Source organism: Zea mays, chromosome 5 (genome assembly GCF_902167145.1).
Source record: "Zea mays cultivar B73 chromosome 5, Zm-B73-REFERENCE-NAM-5.0, whole genome shotgun sequence".
In the NCBI taxonomy this organism is placed as follows: domain Eukaryota; kingdom Viridiplantae; phylum Streptophyta; class Magnoliopsida; order Poales; family Poaceae; genus Zea; species Zea mays.
In genome coordinates this window covers 194243727-194267481 of record NC_050100.1, presented here as the reverse complement: position 1 = coordinate 194267481, position 23755 = coordinate 194243727, and positions in this window count along the sequence as shown.

Below are 23755 nucleotides of genomic sequence, written 5' to 3'. Positions count from 1 at the left end.
CGGTTCAACAGCTACGTGCGCAAGTTGAACCACTCTGAACCAATCCAACAGTTTTATAAACTTTAGACTATAATCTACTCGAAAAAGTATTTCACGAGTCCTTTTGAGAAGCAAAGTATAACAAAGTTAGAATGAGAAGATGAATATATAAAGGCTATTTTACTTCTAGATCTACTCTACGGAAAAATCTATATGTCAATCTTGCAAGTAAAAATATATTAAGTTAAAGACAAGCAAGAACACAAGACACAAGATTTAACCCGAGGTTCGGCCACACCACAAAGGTGTCCTATTCCCCGTTGAGGAGCCCACAAAGGGTTGAGTCTTTTTCAACCCTAATCCTCCAAAAGCCGACCACAAAGGTCAAGGCAATCTCTTCTTATCTTAGCTCAAAGAGCGGGTGATACAAACTTCTTGGGGTCGTCCACAAATTTGGATACTCCCAAGCAACCTTAAACGGTCTTGAAACCTAGGGTTTCAAGAACACCAAGAACGCACAAGAGGTGTTTGCACAAGCTCAAGATTTTAAAAGAGATGGGAGAGGAAAACCAAATCGAGCACAAGCACAAACCTCACACCCAAGAGCTCCTCCAACAAGGTTGAATCTTGAGGAAGATTTAAGTGTGAGAAAGAAAGGAGAGAGGAGTGCTTTGTTTCAAGTTAGGTGAGCAATAAATGTGTAATTGTACAGCAGCATTGAAGAAGGGGGTGGAGGGTTCTATTTATAGCCAAGGCTCAAAAACTAGCCGTTTGACTAGGAACCCTGTTGAAAACTGGTTGAACCGCCCCTAGCAGGTCAGCAGACTGTCTGTTAGTCTGACTGGCAGACTGACTGGCAGACTGACCTACAGGCTGGTCAGGCATGATAGGACCGGTTGAACCACCCCCTGACAACACTAGTGACCTGACTGGCAGTCTGACTGGCAGACTGTAGGTCAGAAGCCAAAGGGGTCAGAGACCAGTTGAACTGCCCCCCAGGACCAGTTCAGCTGGTCTAGACCAGAGAGTTTAGGAGAGAAAACCCCAGCTCAACTGCCTGGAGGCAAGTTCAGCTTTTGTATGGTCAAAGAGGTCACAACTGAAGTTGAAGTTCAGCTGGAGTTGAGAAAGCTCAACTCAGCTGAAGTCCAGCTCAGCTGAAAAGCTCAGCTGCAGCTGAAGAAGCTCAACTCAGCTGAAGTTAAGTTCAGCTGGAAAGCTCAACTGCAGTTGAAGAAGTTCAGCTGCTTTTCAGCAGGAGCACTCTAGGTTTCTCAAACCTAACCACGGTCAACCAAAAAATGTTAAAGTGATTTTTGGTTTTCAAAAAATAGCTTTTGAATTTGGGGACTTGAGCTATAGCAAACACCATTACCTGTGCGAAAAAGAATAAGGAAGAATTACATCATGCAACATAAGATTTACATAAAATTTTATACATCTGTTGCATGAAGTCCTCGATGCTTCCTTAAGTTCCTGTTTCTTTCTAATCATACACTGGGAACAAAAACTGTTAGTACCCTTATTTGTTTTGTCATTAAATCACCAAAACCCACACTTGGGGTTGATTGCACTTACACTCTTGCAAGATGAGAGAGTCTTGGTCCAACACTTCGACAACAAATTCGAGTGCTTCTCAGAGTTCCCTGACCTCAAATGCATTCAACCCTTTACCTAATGATTATCTTTGATTCCGTCCTTACAAAAGTTAAAATTCTTGGCATCCACGACCTACCATCTTTTTTTTAAAAGAGGAACATCCTATCTACTTATGGGGTGTTTGGTTTGAGGATTGAGCTAGTCCATCATATTCTCACTCCTCACTATTTTTGTTTAGTTTGTGGAATAAAATGAGTTGATCTATCACCACCCCATTTTTCATAGTAAGTTAGTTAGTATTAATATGAGAAATGAAGTCATCCCACTAAATTTGAGAAATGAACCCATAATGCACCTACTCAATTTGGATGGTGTGATTCCTCAAACCAAACACCCTCTTAATGATTCTACCACCGGTTAATAATTAACTTACTCCTTAGTGTCTTTCCCATCTAATAGACATACTAAAATTATAAAAAAAATTAAACACATTTTTTTACAATCATTCATCTTAACCTCCTCAGATTGTCCATGCACATGTATTTACTAGCATGTTGTCTGTGCTTTGCTATGGCTTTTATATATCATATAAATAGGTATCAAGATATTTATTCAAATATAATTATTGTTTATTTCTAAACAGTAAGGTATATTTGGTCTGGTGGTTAGCTCTAAATTTATGGAGTGGATGACATGAGTTTGAGTGCTCGCTCACTATTTTTTTTATGATTATGGTTTATTTCTAAACATTAAGGTACGTGTGGTATGGTGTTAGCTGCGCGGACGGGGTCGGATGCTGGACAAGTGCAGGAGCTAGCTGTGCGGGCGTTGGATCCACATGTCAGTAGCTGAGAGAGAATTGCGCGAGCATTGGGGCATGGAGCCCATAGGGCACGACGCCGAGGCAGGGCGCGTGGGGCGGGAGGGCTAGTCGGGGCGCGTGGGGCGTGTCTAGAGTGTCAACGCGGAGAGTGAAGTCATAGTAGCATTGGATGGCCATATTATATTTTAATAGATTAGTATAGATATAGATTTACATACACAAGGTTGCTTTCTTCGTTCCCATTCTGCTTCAAAATAAGTATCACTAATCTCGTTAATACCTTCAAAATAAGTATCACTAATCTCGTTAGTACCTTCTTAATCTCGTTAACATACATAATGTTTGGAAACACCCTCTAAATATTGTGAGATTTGGAAATGTCGTGAGAGTTTCCATTGCATGCGAGCAAATTTCGGATAACATTTTCGTTCAAACTGCATGTGCACAAAAAATGGATGATAGGTATCACGCAAAACATAATAAATTGGCTTGCAGTACACTGGTGGCGCATCTCTAGACCCGAGCATAAAAACCTTAAATTTTGAGCGTAAAGCCCCACAGTTATGAGCATAAAATACCGAGCCAAACCCCACGTCCATGCGTCTACCATAAATAAAGCTGATTAGGGGATTTAATAAGGTGGGAGGTGGGTTGATTAGACAATTTAAATTTTTATGGTAGTAATGGACACCATAAATCAAGGGATTGCATGTGCAAGATTTATTTGGAATCATGGCAAATGGCCTTGATTTTTATAGCGATGACATTTTTGAATTTTTGTTTCGCTGCGTAAATATGTGTGTCATAAAAATTTTGTGCATATGGTGTAAATGGTAGGAACACAATATACATATTGGGTTAGGTAACGTGATAATGCATAAAAATAATAAACGTTTACATAAAATGTGAATAGAAATATCATAAACAGACAATAGATGGAAGGGGAGCCATGAACTGGAAATAAATGTCGTAAAAACATATTGACGTTAGCATAAATATCAACGGTTCGAAGGTTAAACCCTCGCAGGGTTCAGTAGTCGCTCCAGAGCACACGGGCTCCGAGCCCTTTACTGATCATGGGTTCGTAGGTTGGCCCCTCCGGAGGGTTTGGTAACCGCCCCAGAGCACAGAGTTAGGGGTGACTATGGGTACGTCTGTACAAGACCTAGGCTCAGGCTACAATCCCGAGATAACCTAAGGAACGTATCTAGAAAGGCCACTAGGACGTATCCGAGACAACCAGGAGCTATTCGTGACAGTATCCCATTGGAGGGAGGCACCAAGCCCTCGAACCCCATCGAACGGGTCTGGGACCAAATTAAAAAAAGCAACAACATTCAAACTAAAAATCACATATTAAAGCAAGCATGACAAAACAACAATATAATTATCCACCATAAGCTACACAAGATAGTCTAATAAAGTTTAGACCACAACAAAATTATCCACTAAAGCTAGTTCATATCTATCGGAGGGTAAATCTCTCCGGCCTTGTGGCGGATTGCACCCGCCCTAGTTCCTAAGATGAGGAGGGGCTTAAGAGTCTTGCTTGTCACGAGATCGGTGGATGAACACACGGGAGCACACAAGGGTTTAGAGTGGTTCGGGCCGCCGGAGCGTAATACCCTACTCCACTGTGTAATGTATTGTTTGAGGGCTTGAATGAAGTTGTGAGTCTAAGATTGGGGGGCTGTTTGGTTTGTGGCTAAACGTGCCACACTTTGCCTAAGGTTAGTCGTTCGAATTGAAGAACTAACCTTAGGCAGAAAAGTGTGGCAAAGCGGGGCAAGTTAGTCATCAAACCAAACATGCCCTGGATCTGCCTTGTAACGCCGCATGCCTCCCCTTTTATAGCTGAAGGGGGGCATGCACAAAGATATTGGGCCCCGACATGCGGGCCCAGGGTCATAACGAATATAGCACTTGGAGCCACAAATGTTTGCTATTGTGGCACTCTTCCTGCGTCCTGACACCCGAGATCTTGCGTATCCTCGTCGTGCAGGGGAGGTTTCTTGCAGAAGGGATAACGGGCACAGTGCGCCGCATGGCATAGGCGCACTGTTCGATGATAGATTAGATGGGCGCGCCATCTGACGCCGTCTGCCAGTGGAGAGGACTGGACGCATTAAATACCGAGTTGGCACATCGTCCGTTGGCTCGGTGGCAGGCGACGCGTTCTCTCTGCAATAAATGTAGAGACTCCGCGGCTTTAGTGGCCCGATGTCATACTCCACTCTTATGGCTTGTGCCCCAAGCCATGCGACAGCAGTGGGCCACTATCTGGCGCAAGCCTCGGACACGTGTCAGCACCGGACCCCTCCTAGGGCAGGGTCTGGGTATTCCCTCCCCCAGGGTCCCGGGACCCGTTGGTGGTTCATCCGGACCCCACTCGGGAGGGCCTAGGATTTGTCTCGGAGGTCCGCCCGTCATGCCCGGGGTCCGGTGCTTTCCACGTAGCCGGTCCGGACCCACTGCGTGTATACGGAGCACGTCCTTTCCCTTGGCCACATGGTGATCCCAAGGCGACTGATGTTGCGTGACGGTGAGCCGTTCTCCGCGCAACCAGAAACCTCTCCGCTGGCGCAGTGCCTTTACCTTGCAACAAGGGGTACCCCTGTTTCAAGGTACCGACAGTGGCCCCCGGGCCCACCTCAGGGGAGGGCGCGAGCCTGCAGGTGGGGCCATAACCCGTATCTCACGCAAGCCCTTCGCGATGGACTGGCGCGTGGCCCCCACACATGGCGGTTTGGCCATGCTCCGCGTGTGTGGGGCACCCTGTTGGGCTCGCCTATGTTAAGAACACCTTCTGGCAGTGGCCCCGAGGCGACATGGGAACGTGCGCGGCGGTTTGCTCCTCCCGCGCATGGGAACCAGCGCCTTAGCCACGTAACTGGCGGGTCCGGGTCCCTCTTGTCAGCGACTGAGTTGTTCGGGCGCTAGGTATGCGCCAGGCAGATTTTTCCAGGGTGTGCGGGGGAACCATCTCTTGAAGTGGGGGGCTTTCCGCGCACACTGGTTTTGCTCTCGCATTTTCCCCAACTTTTCTGCCCTTTCGCCTTTGAGCCTTCCACGCCTCTCCGCGTTCGTGCTCCTCAGCCTTCCGCCGCCATAGTTGCCATGGCCACGCTGGTTCGCCTCGATCACTACCAGACCGAGGAGGCGCTCGACTCGGTGCGCCGCCTGCTCGGATGGGGCTCGCCTGCGTTCGCTGGGAGGATCCGGACTGACACTACTCCCCTCGGCGATCTTGCCGCCGGGGAGTTCGTCCTCTTCGTCTCCTACCTCTTCTGCAGGCTGGCGCTGCCGATTTCGCTGTTCTTCCTGCTGTTGTTGGAGGAGTTCGGACTCCAACTCCAGCACCTCACGCCCCACTCCATTCTCCAGGTGGCCATCTTTGTCCATTTCTGTGAGATGTTCGTGGGAGTGGCAGCTTGTACTTCGATTTTTCGCCAGTTTTTTGTGCTAGTGAGGTCTGGGAAGGGGAAAGACCACCTTGGAGCCTATTACTTCCAAAACAAGGTCAGATCCAACAGTGATCTACATCACCTCCCTTGGCGGCGCGAGGTGGGAGAATTGGCGGCACGACTGGGTGATCGCTAGCGCTGAGGTTAGCGATCGCCTTGCCCTTCCGAGTGACGGGCCCGGACTCAGCCGGAAGCAGTGGAGGGAAAAACCGTGCCTCGTGCCGGAGTTTGATCCCATCCTGGACAAGATTAAGGAACTGGCGGTTGGTGGCTTGACCTCCATGCACGTTCTTGGCGATTTCCTGAAGCGTCGGGTCATGCCACTGCAGGGGAGGCCGCGCCTGTGCTGCTGGTTTACCGGGCCCAACGACATTGGTAGGATCCAGCGCGGGCCTGAGACTGACCTGACCTGGCAGCAGTTGGAAATTTTGGTGAGGGGGATCACCGGTGAGGCTTTTATCCCCGAGTCCTTGATACCTCCCTAGGGCATTTCGCCGCTCTGCGACAACCCAGGGTTGCGGTCAGTGGTGCTGGCTCGACTGTCGACCCTTGATGAGAGTGGTGTGGCGGTCCGCCAGACCGGCGGCCAGGACCCCCACCAGGGGATCCGTATTCCCGGCGTACCAGTCGGAGGCCCCCAGCCTGCTGATGTGGCCCCCAGGGTTCCTCCTGTGGGCCCCAGTTCCCCGGACAAGGGTAAGGGGCCTGCATGCAGCTCCTCCACTCCGGACGCTGCTGGGAGGTCGGAGGGAGTAAGGCGACACCGGATGCGTCGCGCCGACGGGTCCTTTGTCTCGGACCTCCCCCTTGACTCGGGCCCCCCCAGAAGCGTTAGAAGATGGCTCGTGGGGCTAAGGAGGCCGGACCTCGGGTCCAGGACGGGCAGAGGGGCGTGAGCCCTCCACCGCCACCTCCCTTGGATTCAGCACCACCACCACAGCCGCCTATGTCAGGCCGACCGCCGTCACCGTGGGGGCAGCGACAGCAACAATAGTAGGGACGACAGCAGTAGTAGCATCGGGCGCCCCGCTTCCAAGGCCACTGGAAGGTTCACGGTCCCAAGTAAGCTTAGGCTCTTCCGGATGCCAAATTTCGAGTATATCTTTTATATCGACAGGTTTTGACCCATCCTTTGCCTGTCAGGGTCCCCCCTTCTTCGGCTTCTACGGACCCTCGTCCTCCTTCGGTCGCCATGCCCGCCGGTGGGTCTGGCTCCCAGCAGCACACATCTGTTGGGGACGCCGCCGGTGATCCGTCAGCGGCTACCGCTGCCTCGTCAGCGTCGGTGCCGAGCTCACCATTGGCAGTGGCTGAAGAGGTTCCTGTTGCATTTGCCTTCGCCATGCCGGGTGACGCTGGTGCTGAGGTGGCGTCGTCGGACCCCTAGGGTCCGCCTGTCACCGCCGAGCTGACGCCATCAGGCTCCCAAGTTCCAGCTGGCGCGCCAGGGGGTCCAGCGGTGGTAATACTGCCAACCACTGTTGCAGACCTAACGACAGCGATACCGCCGGATGCTCCGTCGGTGGTAGGCATGGGGGGCGCGTCTAGTTCTGTCCCACCGCCAACTCTAGGGTCTCTGAAGGTTATTCCCAGGCGACCGCTCCGATCCAGCATCGATCCTGAAGCAGCATCGACTCCCCTTTCCCAGGTGCTGTCCCGTGCTCACCAGGCTCTCCGGGAAACCGAGATGGCTATCCGGCGGGAGTGGGAGGCGCTCGAGACCGAGCACCAGCGCCTTGGCGACTGGTGCACCCAACTAGAGGAGCGTACTAAGACGATGTCCTGCCAATTCGCCTCAGAGCAAGCCGAGTTTGAGCAGGAGCGCGAGGACTTCAAGGAGGATATCCGGAAGGTGTCTGACCGGGAGGAAGAGGTGACCCGAAAGGAGAAAAACTTGGCTAGGAAGGAGGTACGCTTAGACCAAAGGGAGTGGGCCATCACAGCGCTCCATGATAAGCTGAAAGCTTATAATACGGTGCTGGAGAAACAGCGGGACAAGCAGGCCGCGGCTGAGGCGAAGCTGCAGAAGCAGCAACAGGAACTCACCGAGAAGGCTAGTGACATTGCCCACGTCGAGAAAAACCTCAAGGCGAGGGAAGCTTCCCTGGCGAAACGGGCAACTGATCTCACTGGGCAAAAGGAGGGCCTCGCCTTCAGGGAGGAGATGTGGGCAAGGCAGAACAAGCTGCTGGATGAGCTTGAGCTCGAGGCAGAGGAGAACCGGAAGCGCTTGGAGGACAAAGTGCGGGCTCTAGAGGAGCAGGTCCGCTAGTTCCGGGCAGCGCTAGCTGCTCAGGCGACATAGATGGCCTCGGCCCCCCAGGCAGTGGAGGTGATGAGGAAGGGACTCGACGACCTCCGGGCTGAGCAACACGCCGGGGCCTAGCGCATCGCCGCCTGGGCTGGCGAGGCAAGTACGGCGTTAGCGCAGTTGGGGGTGAGCCCCATCCCAACGCTGGCGCGGCCGGCGTCTATCTCTGACGCGCTCCCGGTGCTGGATTCCGCTGCTGACCGCCTTCGACGTCTGGATCAAATTCTTGGCACCCGCTTGGAAGCCGAGGGCAGCAGGCTTTGCTGGTCGACAATAGAATACATCTTGACATGCTTCTGGAGCCACGACCCGGCTGTCTCCTTGGGGCCAGTCATCGCGGGTCCGGTGGCCGATACTGAAGATGCTGTCCGGGAGAGCGTGCAGGATGTTGCGGATGCAGTGGCTGGGCGTTTCCAGCGGGATTCTACTGACGATGAGTAGCCAGGCCTGCGTGGAAAAGAACGAGGGTTCCGCTTGAAAGGGAAATGTGCCCTTGGGCCATTTCTAAGTATTTTGGTGATTTAGTGTCCAACACAAGTGCCTAAGTGTAAAAAGGTGGACAAAGTACAAATCAAGGATAAAGGTATGTTTCTCAGACTTAGTACATTGTTTTATGGACTAATGTATTGTGTCTAAGTGCTGGAAATAGGAAAAATCCAATTGAAAATGTCTTGGCTCGAGCAGCCAAGACTCTGCTGAGTCTGGGAGCACCGGACTGTCCGGTGGTGCACCGGACAGTGTCCGGTGCGCCAGGCTGGCTCGAGCGAAGTGGCCGCTCTCGGGAATTCATCGTCGACGTACGACTATAATTCACCGGACTGTCCGGTGAGCCAACGGTCGGTCGCGCAATCTGCGCGGGACACGTGGCCGAGCCAACGGCTAGAAGAAGGCACTAGACTGTCCGGTGTGCACCGGACATGTCCGGTGCGCCAACGGCTCTCAGGCTGTCAACGGTTGACTGCGCCATTTATGGAAGGAAATCGGGCACCGGACAGTGTCCGGTGTGCACCGGACTGTCCGGTGCCCCAGTCGACAGAAGGCAAGATCAGCCTTCCTAGATTGCTCTCAACGGCTCCTAGCTACCTTGGGGCTATAAAAGGGACCCCTAGGCGCATGGAGGAGAACACCAAGCATCCCTACAACATTCCTAAGCACCAAGACATCGATTCCATGCCTTTGATTCTTTGTGATAGCAATTAGAGCTCTAGTTGAGTGGTGAACTCATTGAGTTGTGTTGTGAGCTCTCGTTGCGACTTGTGTGCGTGGTGTTGCTGTGATTTCTTGTCTTGAGTGTGTTGCTAATCCCTCCCTTGCCCTGTGCTTCTTTGTGAATTTCAAGTGTAAGGGCGAGAGGCTCCAAGTTGTGGAGATTCCTTGCAAACGGGATTGAGAAAAAGCAAGCAAAACACCGTGGTATTCAAGTGGGTCTTTGGACCGCTTGAGAGGGGTTGATTGCAACCCTCGTCCGTTGGGACGCCACAACGTGGAGTAGGCAAGCGTTGGTCTTGGCCGAACCACGGGATAACCACCGTGCCATCTCTGTGATTGATCCTTGTTGGTTATTGTGTTTTGTTGAAGATTCCTATCTAGCCACTTGGCAATTATTGTGCTAACGATTAACCAAGTTTTGTGGCTTAAGTTTTCAAGTTTCACAGGATCACCTATTCACCCCCCCTCTAGGTGCTCTCAATTGGTATCGGAGCCGTTCTCTTCACAAAGGGACTAACCGCCCGAAGAGATGGATCCTAAGGGGAAGGGTATCGTGATCAACGATAAAGAGAAGGAGTCTTTCGTCAACGAGCCAAAGGATGACAAGCCTACCGACTCGGGCTCGGGTCATAGACGAAAAGATGGGAAGAAGAAGAAGACAAGGCGCATTAAGGAGATCGTCTACTACGACGACAGTGATGAGTCCACTTCTTCCCACAAGGACAACGATGACAACGACTACGACAAACGAAAGACGGTTAACTCGAACTTTTCTTTCGATTATTCGCGTATTCCTCAAAGTGCAAATGCTCATTTATTATCTATTCCACTTGGTAAACCTCCTCATTTTGATGGAGAGGACTACGGATTTTGGAGTCACAAAATGCATAGTCACTTGTTCTCTCTCCATCCTAGTATATGGGAGATTGTAGAGAGTGGAATGCACTTTGATAGTTCGGATAGTCCCATGTTCATTAATGAGCAAATTCATAAGAATGCACAAGCTACTACTGTTCTTCTAGCTTCATTGTGCAGGGATGAATACCACAAAGTGAGCGGCTTGGATAACGCCAAGCAGATCTGGGACACCCTCAAGATTTCACATGAGGGGAACGACGTTACCTTGCTCACCAAGATGGAGTTGGTGGAGGGCGAGCTTGGACGATTCGCGATGATAAGGGGCGAGGAGCCGACACAAACATACAACCGGCTCAAGATCCTTATCAATAAAATAAGGAGCTACGGAAGCACGCGATGGACGGACCATGACGTCGTCCGATTGATGCTAAGGTCCTTTACTGTTCTTGATCCTCATTTGGTGAATAACATTCGTGAGAATCCCAGGTACACCAAAATGTCGCCCGAAGAAGTCCAATCAATGAGCCTCAACCTGTTGCTCTCAAGGCAACAAGGAGCAAGGAGGCGTTACCCAGCAAGGTAGCACAAATTGAGGCGGCTGGACTTAATGATGAAGAGATGGCCCTCATCATCAAAAGATTCAAGACGGCGCTAAAGGGGCGCAAGGGACAGCCAAGCAAGACCAAAACCAAGGGGAAGCGCTCATGCTTCAAATGTGGTAAGCTTGGTCATTTTATTGCTAACTGTCCCGACAATGATAGTGATCAGGATCAAGGGAACAAGAGGGAGAAAAAGAAGAACTATAAGAAGGCAAAGGGCGAGGCACATCTTGGCAAGGAGTGGGATTCGGATTGCTCCTCGTCCGACTCCGACAATGAAGGACTCGCCGCCACCGCCTTCAACAAGTCATCCCTCTTCCCCAACGAGCATCACACATGCCTCATGGCGAAGGAGAAGAAGGTATGTACTCGAGACAATACTACTTATGATTCTTCAAGTGATGATGATTCTAGCGATGAGGAAATAGATTACTCTAGCTTGTTCAAGGGATTGGATAGAAATAAAATTGATAAAATCAATGAATTGATTGATGCCTTGAATGAAAAGGATAGGCTTTTAGAAAAGTAAGAGGATTTGTTGTATGATGAACATGATAAATTTGTAGAGGCACAAAAATCCTATGCTTTAGAAGTTAAAAGAAATGAAATGCTTTCTTATGAACTATCTACTTGTCATGAAACCATTTCTACTTTACAAGGTGTTAACAATGATTTAAATGCTCAATTAGAAGTAGCAAATAAATCTAATTCTTGTGTAGAACATGTTATGATTTGCACTAGGTCTAAGGATTTTGATATTGATGCTTGTAGTGAACACCTAGTTTCAATTTCTAGATTAAATGATGAAGTAGCTAGTCTTAATGACCAACTTAAGACTAGCAAAAGTGATTTCGATAAGCTAAAATTTGCAAGGGATGCCTACACGATTGGTAGACACCCCTCAATTAAGGATGGACTTGGCTTCAAGAGGGAAGCCAAGGACTTAACAAGCCATAAGGCTCCCATCTCCACCAAGGAGAAAGGGAAGGCCCCTATGGCTATTAGTGCTAAAAAGAACCATGCTTTTATGTATCATGACAAGAGACAATACAGAAATGCTTATAGGAGTCATAATGCATATGATGCTTTTGATTCTCATGCCATGTTTGCTTCTAGTTCTTCCTATGTGCATGATAGAAATGTTGGTAGGAAAAATGTTGTTCATAATATGCCTAGGAGAAATGTTGCTAATGTTCCTAGGAAAGTTAATGAACCATCTACAATATATCATGCTTTAAATGCTTCCTTTGCTATTTGTAGAAAGGATAGGAAGATAGTTGCTAGGAAATTAGGGGCAAAATGCAAGGGTGATAAAACTTGCATTTGGGTCCCTAAGACAATTATGACTAACCTTGTAGGACCCAACAAGAGTTGGGTACCTAAGACCCAAGTCTAAATTTGCCTTGCAGGTTTATGCATCCGGGGGTTCAAGCTAGATTATCGACAGCGGATGCACAAACAATATGACAGGGGAGAAGAAGATGTTCACCTCCTACGTCAAGAATAAGGATTCCCAAGATTCAATCATATTCGGTGATGGGAACCAAGGCAAGGTGAAAGGCTTAGGCAAGATTGCAATATCAAATGAACACTCTATCTCTAATGTGTTTTTAGTTGAGTCTCTTGGATATAATTTACTATCTGTTAGTCAATTATGTAATATGGGATATAATTGTCTATTTACAAATGTAGATGTATCTGTCTTTAGAAGACGTGATGGTTCACTAGCTTTTAAGGGTGTACTAGACGGCAAACTTTATTTAGTTGATTTTGCAAAAGAGGGGGCCGGTCTAGATGCATGCTTAATGGCTAAGACTTGCATGGGCTGGTTGTGGCATCGCCGCTTAGCACATGTGGGGATGAAGAACCTCCACAAGCTTCTAAAGGGAGAACACGTGATAGGTCTAACCAATGTACATTTCGAAAAAGATAGACCTTGTGCAGCTTGTCAAGCAGGTAAACAGGTGGGAGGAGCTCATCACAGCAAGAATGTGATGACCACTTCAAGACCTCTGGAGCTGATGCATATGGACCTCTTCGGACCCGTCGCCTATCTGAGCATAGGAGGAAGTAAGTATGGTCTAGTTATTGTTGATGACTTTTCCCGCTTCACTTGGGTGTTCTTTTTGCAGGATAAGTCTGAAACCCAAGGGACCCTCAAGCGCTTCCTCAGGAGAGCTCAAAATGAGTTTGAGCTCAAGGTGAAGAAGATAAGGAGCGACAACGGGTCCGAATTCAAGAATCTTCAAGTAGAGGAGTTCCTTGAGGAGGAAGGGATCAAGCACGAGTTCTCCGCTCCCTACACACCTCAGCAAAATGGTGTGGTAGAGAGGAAGAACAGGACGCTCATTGATATGGCGAGGACTATGCTTGGAGAGTTCAAGACCCCCGAGCGTTTTTGGTCGGAAGCCGTGAACACGACTTGCCACGCCATCAACAGGGTCTACCTTCACCGCCTCCTCAAGAAGACATCGTATGAGCTGCTAACCGGTAACAAACCCAATGTATCATACTTTCGTGTATTTGGGAGTAAATGCTACATTCTAGTGAAGAAGGGTAGGAATTCCAAATTTGCTCCCAAAGCTGTAGAAGGGTTTTTATTAGGTTATGATTCAAATACAAAGGCGTATAGGGTCTTCAACAAATCATCGGGTTTGGTTGAAGTCTCTAGCGACGTTGTATCTGATGAGACTAATGGCTCTCCAAGAGAGCAAATTGTTGATCTTGATGATGTAGATGAAGAAGACGTTCCAACAGCCGCGATACGCACCATGGCGATTGGAGATGTACGGCCTCAGGAACATTTGGAGCAAGATCAACCGTCTTCCTCAACTATGGTGCATCCCCCAACCCAAGATGACAAACAGGTACCTCAAGTGGAGGCGCATGATCAAGGGGGAGCACAGGATGATCAAGTTGAAGAGGAAGAAGCACCTCAGGCACCTCCAACCCAAGTTCGAGCGATGAACCAAAGGGATCATCCCGTCGACCAAATATTGGGTGATATTAGCAAGGGAGTAACTACTCGTTCAAGATTAGTTAATTTCTATGAGCATTACTCCTTTGTCTCTTCTATTGAGCCTTTCAGGGTAGAAGAGGCCTTGCTAGATCCGGACTGGGTGTTGGCCATGCAGGAGGAACTCAACAACTTCAAGCGCAATGAAGTTTGGACACTAGTGCCTCGTCCCAAGCAAAATATTGTGGGAACCAAGTGGGTGTTCCGCAACAAACAGGATGAGCACGGGGTGGTGACAAGGAACAAGGCTCGACTTGTGGCAAAAGGTTATGCCCAAGTCGCAGGTTTGGACTTTGAGGAGACTTTTGCTCCTGTGGCTAGGCTAGAATCAATTCGTATCTTGCTAGCATATGCCGCTCACCATTCTTTCAGGTTGTACCAAATGGATGTGAAGAGCGCTTTCCTCAACGGGCCAATCAAGGAGGAAGTGTACGTGGAGCAACCCCTGGCTTCGAGGATGAATGGTACCCCGACCACGTGTGTAAGCTCTCTAAGGCACTCTATGGACTTAAGCAAGCCCCAAGAGCATGGTATGAATGCTTTAGAGACTTTTTAATTGCTAATGCTTTCAAGGTCGGGAAAGCCGATCCAACTCTTTTTACTAAGACTTGCGATGGTGATCTTTTTGTATGCCAAATTTATGTCGATGACATAATATTTGGTTCTACTAATCAAAAGTCTTGTGAAGAGTTTAGCAGGGTGATGACGCAGAAATTCGAGATGTCAATGATGGGCGAGTTGAACTACTTCCTGGGGTTCCAAGTGAAGCAACTCAAGGACGACACTTTCATCTCCCAAACGAAATACACGCAAGACTTGCTAAAGCGGTTTGGGATGAAGGACGCCAAGCCCGCAAAGACGCCGATGGGAACTGACGGACACACCAACCTCAACAAAGGAGGTAAGTCCGTTGATCAAAAAGCATACCGGTCCATGATAGGTTCTTTGCTTTATTTATGTGCTAGTAGACCGGATATTATGCTTAGCGTATGCATGTGTGCTAGATTTCAATCCGATCCTAAGGAGTGTCACTTAGTGGCTGTGAAGCGAATTCTAAGATATTTAGTCGCTACGCCTTGCTTCGGGATCTGGTATCCAAAGGGGTCTAACTTTGACTTGATTGGGTACTCAGATTCTGACTATGCTGGATGTAAGGTCGATAGGAAGAGTACATCGGGGACGTGCCAATTCTTAGGAAGGTCCCTGGTGTCGTGGAACTCTAAGAAACAAACTTCCGTTGCCCTATCCACCGCTGAGGCCGAGTACGTTGCCGCAGGACAGTGTTGTGCGCAACTACTTTGGATGAGGCAAACCCTCCGGGACTTTGGCTACAATCTGAGCAAAGTCCCACTCCTATGTGATAATGAGAGTGCTATCCGAATAGCGGAAAATCCTGTTGAGCACAGCCGCACAAAGCACATTGACATCCGGCATCACTTTTTGAGAGACCACCAGCAAAAGGGAGATATCGAAGTGTTTCATGTTAGCACCGAGAACCAGCTAGCCGATATCTTCACTAAGCCTTTAGATGAAAAGACCTTTTGCAGGCTGCGAAGTGAGCTAAATATCCTAGATTCGCAGAACTTGGATTGAGTTGTAGCATACATGTGTTTATGCCTTTGATCATGTTCCTCTGCATTTTGTTGCTTACTTGTGGTGCTCAAGTTGTATACTCAATCCCCGGACCTCACAAGTCCTTGTGCAAGTGATGCACATATTTAGGGGGAGTTGTGGTACAACTTGACCCTTTGATACTAACCGTTTGCTTGAGTTTGCTTGAATTTAGTCTCAAAGGAAGTTTGAAAGGGAAATGGTGGACTTGGACCATGCAAGTCTTCCACTGCACTCCGATGAAAAGAGTAAATTTTCCAAGTTCATCTTTATACTCTTATTGCCTTTGTGTTCTTATTTGAAGATTTTGGTGAGGCAATGGGGTTAAAGGGCCAAGATTGATCCCGTTTTGGTGCTTGATGCCAAAGGGGGAGAAAATAAAGGCCAAAGCAATAAATGGATCAGCTACCACTTGAGAAATTTTGAAAATAGTAGATTAGAGCTTTTGGTTTGACAAAACTCTTTTTATTGTCTCTCGTGTCAAAAGTTGGCTTCTTGTGGGGAGAAGTGTTGATTATGGGAAAAAGGGGAGTTTTTGAAATCTTGAATCAATTTCTCTTGGAATGACTCTCTTTATGTTTTAACAAGTGTGTTTGACTTAGAGATAGGAAGTTGAGGTTGATTTACAAAAACAAACCAAGTGGTGGCAAAGGATGATCCATATATGTCAAAATTGAATCAAAACAATTTTGAGTTCTTATTTGAATTGATTTTGTACTTGTTCTACTTGCTTTATGTTGTGTTGGCATAAATCACCAAAAAGGGGGAGATTGAAAGGGAAATGTGCCCTTGGGCCATTTCTAAGTATTTTGGTGATTTAGTGTCCAACACAAGTGCCTAAGTGTAAAAAGGTGGACAAAGTACAAATCAAGGATAAAGGTATGTTTCTCAGACTTAGTACATTGTTTTATGGACTAATGTATTGTGTCTAAGTGCTGGAAACAGGAAAATCCAATTGAAAATGTCTTGGCTCGAGCAGCCAAGACTCTGCTGAGTCTGGGAGCACCGGACTGTCCGGTGGTGCACCGGACAGTGTCCGGTGCGCCAGGCTGGCTCGAGCGAAGTGGCCGCTCTCGGGAATTCATCGTCGACGTACGGCTATAATTCACCGGACTGTCCGGTGTGCACCGGACTGTCCGGTGAGCCAACGGTCGGCAGGGCCAACGGTCGGCCGCGCAATCTGCGCGGGACACGTGGTCGAGCCAACGGCTAGAAGAAGGCACCGGACTGTCCGGTGTGCACCGGACATGTCCGGTGCGCCAACGGCTCTCAGGCTGTCAACGGTTGACTGTGCCATTTATGGAAGGAAATCGGGCACCGGACAGTGTCCGGTGTGCACCGGACTGTCCGATGCCCCAGTCGACAGAAGGCAAGATCAGCCTTCCTAGATTGCTCTCAACGGCTCCTAGTTGCCTTGGGGCTATAAAAGGGACCCCTAGGCGCATGGAGGAGAACACCAAGCATCCCTACAACATTCCTAAGCACCAAGACATCGATTCCACGCCTTTGATTCTTTGCGATAGCAATTAGAGCTCTAGTTGAGTGGTGAACTCATTGAGTTGTGTTGTGAGCTCTCGTTGCGACTTGTGTGCGTAATGTTGCTGTGATTTCTTGTCTTGAGTGCGTTGCTAATCCCTCCCTTGCCCTGTGCTTCTTTGTGAATTTCAAGTGTAAGGGCGAGAGGCTCCAAGTTGTGGAGATTCCTCGCAAACGGGATTGAGAAAAAGCAAGCAAAACACCGTGGTATTCAAGTGGGTCTTTGGACCGCTTGAGAGGGGTTGATTGCAACCCTCGTCCGTTGGGATGCCACAACATGGAGTAGGCAAGCGTTGGTCTTGGCCGAACCACGGGATAACCACCGTGCCATCTCTGTGATTGATCCTTGTTGGTTATTGTGTTTTGTTGAAGATTCCTATCTAGCCACTTGGCAATTATTGTGCTAACGATTAACCAAGTTTTGTGGCTTAAGTTTTCAAGTTTCACAGGATCACCTATTCACCCCCCTCTAGGTGCTCTCACCGCTGGGGAGCGGGTTGTAATATATCTTTGATTTTGCAAGATACTCTTTAAGTATTACTTATCGGGTGATATTACAACTTATCTGCACGCCACTTTTCCTTTGCTGTGTGCATTGTCACCGACTTCTTCCCTGGTACTTAGCCCCCCTGGGATATGGCCTCGATGTGTCGGGGCTGGATGCCAGGAATCTTAAGGAGGAACTGGTGTTGCGACCCCCAAGGGGCAACCCCAACTGGGATCCAACCTGCACACAGTCTTGGCTAGGTATTTTTAGTAGCGTGCCCATACGGTCCGCCGGCTGGTATTTCTTATCTTTTGATTCACGCAACAGGACCGGCTGTAGGGCGGTGGGGTGTGCAGGCTCACGGTACTTGACCATACCAAGCAGCTCCACGGCCCCAAACCACCTCATCGTCTAGTTGCCGGGTCTGGCTGCCCAATTCGGATGTCGCTATACCAGCCAGGGAAGAAAACTGAATTGGTGGTGAGATAATGGTCGCAAAATTTAGGAATAAAATCAGCATAAAAACAGTTCTGTGGGTCGAACCCCTTCCTCATAACTGGATATACACGTGGAAAGAGACCGAACCCCCTATTCTGCTTTTATGGGAAAAACTTACGGAGATGCTCTATGTTCCAAGGATTGGGAAGAGGTACTCCGTTAGCTGTGGCAAGGCGGACACATCCAGGGCGGCATATTTCTGCACTTTGAAGGGTCCTTCCCAGCTAGGAGAGAGCTTATGGAGCCCTTCTCGGTTTAGTATTCGCCTTAGGACCAGGTCCCCAACCTCAAGCTTCCTACTATGCACGAACCGTTGGTGGTAGCGCCTGAGCGCCTGGTTGTATCGCGCATTTCGGATTGCTTCTTGCCACCTGTGTTTGTCGATGAAGTCCACATCTTCACGTCGTAGCTGTTCTTGCGCAGACTCATCAAAAGACTGGACCCGTGGGGAGCCCATAATGATTTTCGGAGGAAGGCAAGCTTCAGCCTCGTATACCAGAAAGAACGAGGTCTCCCCGGTGGCTCGGCTGGGCGTGGTCCAGTTCCCCCACAACACGGATGGGAGCTTACTGACCCAATTCGCGCCATGCTTTTTTAAGCAGTCATAGGTGTGCGTCTTGAGCCCCCTGAGAATCTCTGCATTTGCCCTCTCCACCTGTCCGTTACTCCTAGGGTGAGCCACGGATGCAAAGCAGAGCTGGGTGCCGATGCCCTCGCAATATTCCTGAAAGACCCGACTTGTAAACTGGGTCCTGTTGTCTGTAATGATACGACTTGGGACCCCAAATCTACAAACGATCGACTTAAGGAAGACGATAGCAGCACCCTGGGTAATGCTGACCACAGGGGTGGCCTCCGGCCACTTGGTGAACTTGTCGATGGCGACAAAGAGGTACCGGTAGCCGCCGACGGCCCTGGGAAACAGTCCCAGGATATCCACCCCCCATACGGCGAATGGCCAGGAGGGCGGAATCATTTACAGAGCCTGAGCCGGTGTGTGTATCCGCTTTGCGTGGTACTGGCACGCTTCGCAGGACTTTACTAGCTCGGTCGCATCCTGGAGGGCGGTCGGCCAGTAAAAACCATGCCGGAAGGCCTTACCGACCAGTGTGCGGGATGAAGAATGACTTCCACACTCCCCTCCATGGATCTCCATGAGCAACTCACGGCCCTCCTCCTAGGTGATGCACCGCATAAGAATACCGTTAGCGCCACGGCGGTAGAGATCCCCTTCTACCATCGTGTATCGTTTAGCCAACCGTACTATGCGTTCTGGGGAGACATGGTCTTCAGGAAGGATATTTTCTTTCAGGTAATCCCGGATCTCAGAGATCCATGCATCGGAACCACTCTGAGTGGTCGGCTGTGGCGCTAGGGGGTCAGTTAAGCCCTCCAGTGCACACACAACTTTCAGTGGGTCCTGGGACGCCACTAGGACCGCCGGCTTCGAGGTGTCGGTCTCGCCCCCTTCGCCCAGTTCGGCAGGCTGGGCGGTGGGTCTCAGCAGCCGCCTTTCGAAGGCACCCTCGGGCACAGGTGCTCGAGTTGATGCTCTCTAGGAGAGGTCATCCACCGCTGAGTTATTGGCCCAGGGAACATGTTGTAGTTCCAGGGCTGCGAAGTCCTTCTCCAGCTTCTTTACATGGAGGAGGTATGCCGCGAGTCTGGGCTCATTGTAGCTACACTCCCCGAGGACCTGCTTGATGATTAGCTGAGAGTCTCCTTTCACGAGGAGTTGGTGAACCCCCAGGGACAGGGCCGCAGATAGGCCGAAGATCAGTCCCTCATATTCTGCCATGTTGTTGGTGGCTTTGAACTCGAGGCGTACCACATATTTCAGCTAGTCCTCGTCTAGGCCGACGAGGATCACTCCTATGCCAGCACTCTGTTGGCGTGCGAACCCGTCGAAGAAGAGCGTCCAGTGGGGCTCGGTGAAGACCGGGCCCCTGCGCTCCGCGGGTGTGGGGTCCGGATCGGGGTCCGGGCCCCCAGGGGCGCATGGGGGCGGAGTCCATTCGATGATGAAGTCGGCCAGGACTTGACTTTTGATAGCATGGCGAGGTTGGAAATCCAATTGGAACTCAGCGAGCTCCGCTGCCCATTTGGCGATGTTGCTAGTGGCATTTGAGTTGTGGAGGATGGCCCTCAATGGAAAGGAGGTCACCACCACAATTCTGTGTGCCTAGAAGTAGTGACGCAACTTCCTGGACGTAACCAGGACAACATAGAGGAGCTTGTGTGTCTCGAGGTACTTGGCCTTTGCTTCATGGAGGACTTCGCTGACGTAATAAACCGGCCTCTGGACAGTCTTGGTGCCTGACGCTGGTTCTAGGTTCTCGGGTCCCTGTCCTTCTGGTGTCGTTCTTTCGGCGACTAACACCATGCTCACTGCTTCTGCAGCCGCCACAATGTACAAGTACAACAGTTCCCCTGGTTCTGGAGCAACCAGGATCGGCAAGGAAGTTAGGTGCTGCTTCAATTCTTGGAAGGCTTGCTCTGCCTCTTTGGTCCAGGTAAAGGGGCCGGATCTCTGTAGGAGCTTGAAGAAGGGCAGGGCTCTCTCAGCCAACCTCAAAATGAAGCGGCTAAGGGCAGCCAGAGATCCCGCAAGTTTCTAGATGTCCTTGACACGGACGGGAGGCCTCATTATCTCGATAGCCTTGATTTTCTCTAGGTTAGCTTCAATGCCTTGGTATGAAACCAGGAAACCTAGTAGCTTTCCTGCGGAGACACCGAAGATGCATTTCTTTGGGTTTAGTTTGGTGCGGGTTGCCCGCAGCTTGCTGAAAACCAGGGTCAGATCTTCTACTACAGTTGACCCCCTTTTAGTCTTGACCACGATGTCATCGACATAAACCTCCACCTTATCCCGAATCAGGTCCCCGAAGGTCTTACTCATCGCCCGAACAAACGTTGGTAGGGCGTTCTTCAGACCATAAGGCATCACAACATAACAGTACAACCCATCTACTATTACAAAAACGGTATGCTTCTTATCCTCCTTAGACATCCGGATTTGATGAAAACCGGAGTAGGCATCCAGGAAAGACAGAAAGTCGCATCCCGAGGTGGAGTCCACGATCTGATCTATACGTGGAAGCATATATGGGTCCTTGGAGCATGCCTTATTTAGGTTGGTGTAGTCGATGCACATCTGGAGTTTCCCGTTTGCTTTCGGCACAATGACTGGGTTGGCTAGCCACACGGGGTGGTGAACTTCTTCGATGAAGCCGGCGTGCAACAACATCCGAACCTCCGCATGGATGAAGTCCTGTCGCTCCACGGACTGTCTCTGGGGTTTCTGGCTTACCGGCTTGGCGTCCGGATAGATCTTTAGATGGTGCTCAATCACCTCCGTAGGGATCCTAGGCATCTGCGACGGCTCCCAAGCGAACACGTCAGCATTTGCCCGAAGGAAGGTGACGAGCGCGAGTTCCTATTTCTCTCCCAGATTTCTCGCGATGCGGGTGGTTTGGGATGGGTCTGCGCCGACCTGGATGGTCTTAGCGGGTCCGCCGTCTGCCTCGGTTGGCTGCACCTTTGGTGCCTTGGCACCGGAGGCTGAGGAGATTCTCCCACCGTCCGCCCGAGCGGTCTCGGCTGCCAGGGCGTGTAGCTTCTCGACGGCCGCCAGCGCGATGGCACGGTCGCCCCGCACGCTAAGGACTCCTGCGAGGGATGGCATCTTGAGAACCAAGTACCCGTAATGGGCAATGGCCATGAACCGGTACAGAGTCGGCCTCCCAATGTTGGCATTAAAGGGGAGGTTAACCTCCGCGACGTCAAACTGGACGTTCTCCGTGTGGAAGTTTTCCTTCGTCCCAAATGTAACCGGGAGCGCAATGCTCCCGAGGGAATACACGGGCTGTGGGCCTACTCCGGAAAATGGGCGGGAGGGCCCCAGCCGGGACCCCGGGATCTGCAGCTGCCTGAACGTCGCATGGCTGATGACATTGAGGCTAGCCCCTCCATCGATCAGCACGTGATGCAGCCGCATATTGGCGACAATGGGGGCGGTGATGAGCGATAGTACACCGGCCCCCGCCATGTTGTCGGGGCAGTTGGCTGCCCTGAAAGAGATGGTGGTGCTCCTCCATCGTTGGTGCGGAGCGGCCTTGGGGACCCCTGGGACCGCCGACAGAACCTCCCGCCGTAGGGACTTGACACTCCTGCGGGAGATGAGTTCCCAGCTTCCGCCGTACATGACATACAGCTTCTTGCGGCGGTCGTCGTCGTTGTCGGAGTCGGTTCCTTCGATGAAAATGTCCTTAAGGTTTCTCTCGGGCGACTGGTAGCCGAGGTCCTGTCCCCCTACAGCTGCAGCCTTTTCGTCGGCCCCTTCCTTGTGAAGCCAGTGACGAGGCGGTGAGCCATCCCTGGAGGACTGCTCGCACCGCTTGTTGACGCGCTTTATGAGTTTGACAATCTCCCGGCAGTCGGTGGCGTTGTGGCGGCTGTTGGGGTGCACCGGGCATGTGTTGTTGTTGCCTTCCTGGGGCCGCGAACGCTTGTTGCGCTCATCCTGGCCCCTAGCCGCAGCAGTGATGACTTGGGCGGCAACTTGTCATATCCCACGGTCGCGGCCCTTGTTTCTCTCTTTCTTTTTGCCATCGCCCTGGGCAATGGCACCCGAACCGCCTGTCTGGGCGCCCCCAACTTGCGGCGCCGAGTGCCAGGAACGGCCCTCAGCGGGCCTGGCACATTTATCAGCCAGAGCGAAGAGTGTGGTGACGTTGTCCACGTCGCGCGTGGCCAGCTTCTCCAGCATTTTTTCGTCACGCACCCCTGGCGGAAAGCAGTGATGATGGAAACATCTGAAATACGAAGGATTGTCCTGCGTACCTTGGTGAAGCGGGAAATGAAAGCCCGGAGGGGTTCCCCAGGTTCCTGCCTTACTGCATGGAGATGCGCTTCCACACCATGCTGCTGGTAGGCGCTGGCGAAGTTTGCCATGAATCGCGCGCAGAGCTCTTCCGAGGAGTGTATGGACCCTGAGGCTTGGTTCATGAGCCAAGTCCGGGCTGACCCAGACAAGGCTACATGGAAGTAGGCCACCATTACGGTGGTGTCTCCACCCGCCGCTGTAATGGCGGTGATATAGACCTGCAGAAATTCTGACGGGTTTGTCGTACCGTCGTACTTTTCTGACAGGTGTGGGTGAAACTTGGTTGGCCATGTCACCGCGCGGAGGTGGTCTGTTAGGGCGACGCAGCCTACCCCGGCCAACGGGATACTCGTCTGGAACCGGGTATCTCCCGAGCCTTGCGGCGCGACCGCAGCGGAATCTTGCTCGAGGTTATGTCCCTCGAGGCTCCGGCGGCACTCATGTGCCCTTCCTAAGGAGAGACGGGCATTCTTGCCCGCACGCCTGCGGTTGAACTCGTCCGTAGGTCTTCTGGCCTCTCCGGGGGGACTTGCGTATCTTCTGCCGCACGTCTGCGATTGAGCTTTTCTCATAGATCTTTGGTCGGCCCAGCCCTCAACGAGGGCGAGCGCTCCGAGGCCGACGCCTCGTACTGACGTCAGGACGATTGAGGCCCGGGCCTGACCGAGCCAATGTGGGCGATGCCAAGTGAAAGTCGCCTAGAGAGGGGGTGAATAGGCGGAATCTGAAATTTACAAACTTAAGCACACACTACAAGCCGGGGTAAGCGTTAGAATTGAATTCGAGTCCGAAAGAGAGGGAAAACAAATCAACAAAGAAATAAAGTGGATGAACACGATGATTTGTTTTACCGAGGTTCGGTTCTTGCAAACCTACTCCC